Consider the following 2,690-nt stretch of genomic DNA (forward strand, 5'->3'; position numbering starts at 1 on the left):
ACTATTCCCAAACCCGTCCCAAACCCGATTAAACGACCCTAAACCCATCCCAAATGTGTCGGGTTTTGGGTTTACCCAGCGGGTTCGGGTTTAATTGCCATCCCTACTTATAACACTACTGGTTTATAATGTAACATGTAACATGGACTTGGTGGACTAGAGCTGGGCTACTTTGAGTTGGGCTTTGGGCTTGGACGCTGGACAAAGATATGAATACTCAGGATATAAAAGTGCATATCATCGGTACAGATGAGTAGTTTTCGAGATCAGTGTCTCTCGCCCCTTCTGTCTCGCTTCTTCTTCTCTCTTGAATTCTGTATTTTGTATAGATCTTGTGTTAAGATCTTATAGTTTGTTAGCAGATTCAGTTTAGAGACTACAGATCATCGTGTTGATGATCTGCTTATGAGAAAAGAATGTGTCATTTGTTGATTCATTGTTTTAGTCCTGGTCTTCTTAATAAAATCTGTTCTGGTGATTGAAACCTGTTAGTTTTGACAGTTGGGCTTTTTATTAATACTGTTGAAGCAAAGCTTTCTAATAGTTATACAAACCATGCATAATTTCCATGCAGGCTACTTCTCCATATTTCTTATATGCCTGATTTCCTAAATCTTGATCTCGAAATTATACAAATCATGTTGTGTTAAGTCTCATCTTCCACCGGCTCCCTTTCACCTTCCTATTATCGGGCATCTACACCTCCTTGGTCCAGTCCCTCATCAAGTTCTTCACAAGCTTTATAACCGACACGGGCCACTCTTTCAACTCTTTCTAGGCTCCACACCATGTGTTGTTGCTTCTTCACCAGAGATAGCAAAAGAAATCTTTAAAACACACGATATTGCCTTTTCAGATCGACCCCCTAACATAATTGTTGATTACTTTACATATGGGGGCAAAGGCTTCATCTTTGGTCGTTATGGAGCTTATTGGAAGTTCTTGAAGAAGATTATCGTGTCATAACTCTTTAATGGTAAGACACTTGATTACCTTTGTTCCATAAGGCGTGACGAAATAACCATTTTATAAAATATTTATCGCAAAAGGCGAAAGAGGGGGAATCAGTGGAACTTGAAGGAGAGCTTATGAAGTTAACAAGCAATGTGGTATTGAGATTGTTTATGAGCAAGAGGCGTTCACATGAAGAGGATGAGTCAGAGGACATAGCCAATATAGTTACTGAAACAACCGAGATTGTCGGTAAATTTAACCTTTCAGATCATATATGGTTCTGTAAGAATCTAGACTTGGAAGGATTCGGAAAACTTTCCAAGGATGTTCATAGACGTTTCGACGCATTGGTGGAAAGGATCATGAGGGAGCATGAAGAGGCAAGAAAGCATGGGACCGGAGAAGTGAAGGACTTGCTTAGCATTTTACATGATATGAGAAGATGACAACATGGAGATAAAGTTAACTAGAGAGAACATTAAAGCCATCATTCGGGTAAATAACATCAATATATTAGTTTTCTTTTATTTGATATTTATAAATTATTTACTTTTTGATTTTTAATAATAAGGGCATAAGAACATAATAGAAAATGTAACGTCCATTTACTACACGGACCATATGTCTTAATTTATCAACATGTGTGATGTTATTCCAGGATATATTTGTTGCCGGAACGGAACTACTGCTATAACCGTGGAATGGACTTTAGCCGAACTCATCAATCATCCAAACGTAACGAAAAAAGCAGTAGAAGAAATCGACCAAGTTGTAGGGAAAAGTAGGCTTGTACAAGAATCGGACATACCAAACCTTACATACCTCCAAGCAATCGTTAAGGAATCGCTACATTTGCACCCCACAACTACACTGATTTCACGATTATCAACACAAGATTGCATCGTGGGAGGCTATCATATTCCCAAAAACACTACAACCTTGGTGAACGTGTGGAGCCTTGGCCGACACCACACGCATTGGGAAAGCCCACATGAATTTTTAGGGAAGCAGTTAGATGTAAGAGGACAACATTTCGGTTTATTACCATTTGGGAGCGGAAGAAGGATATGTCCTGGGACTTCATTAGGGTTGATGGTACACACAACCCTTGGCGCAATGCAGCGGCGGACCTAGAAATTATTTGTTGGGGCGCAGATGAGTGGTTCAAGCGTATTTTCAAGGGGTGCGATTGAGTTTTTTGCCTAAAAAAAGACACTAACTTTTTTTTTTGTCAAGGGGTGTGCCCGCCCACCCTGGGATTCACCTAGGTCCGCCCCTGGCGCAATGATTCAGTTCTTTGAGTGGAAGACGAGAAAAAATGGGATTCTAGCTAGCATTGATATGGAAGAGGGTATGGGGGTCACACTTTCTAGAGCGAATCCTTTGGTTTGTGTTCTCGTTGCAAGACTTGATCCCCTCCCATCGCCTGTGTAAATAATAATATGTCATGAACCAAGATACATGTATTTGGTCTCGCAATATCACAAACACATTAAATTGAATAAAACTTGGTTTCCAATAAAATTTGTACACAAAATTAAAACAAAACTATGTATTTTGATATTTACAAATTATTAAAGATATTACTTGTTATTAGAGAAAATAAAATGTTAAATGACAATCAAAAAGAAGATGAAATTAATTTTTTTTTAACAGCAAATTATTTCCCCCTTAAATAATACCACTAACCAGGTTCGAACCTGGATCTCCCCAAATAGTCTTTGACACAATTGCTA

The 2,690-nt window shown here is 38.7% G+C and overlaps 1 pseudogene; it reads left to right on the forward strand.

Moving 5' to 3' along the window:
- The first annotated feature begins 283 nt into the window (after positions 1–283).
- On the forward strand, positions 284–2,388 carry LOC110935186 (annotated as a pseudogene).
- Positions 2,389–2,690: the final 302 nt, after the last annotated feature.

Source organism: Helianthus annuus, chromosome 4 (genome assembly GCF_002127325.2).
Source record: "Helianthus annuus cultivar XRQ/B chromosome 4, HanXRQr2.0-SUNRISE, whole genome shotgun sequence".
Classification (NCBI taxonomy): Eukaryota; Viridiplantae; Streptophyta; class Magnoliopsida; order Asterales; family Asteraceae; genus Helianthus; species Helianthus annuus.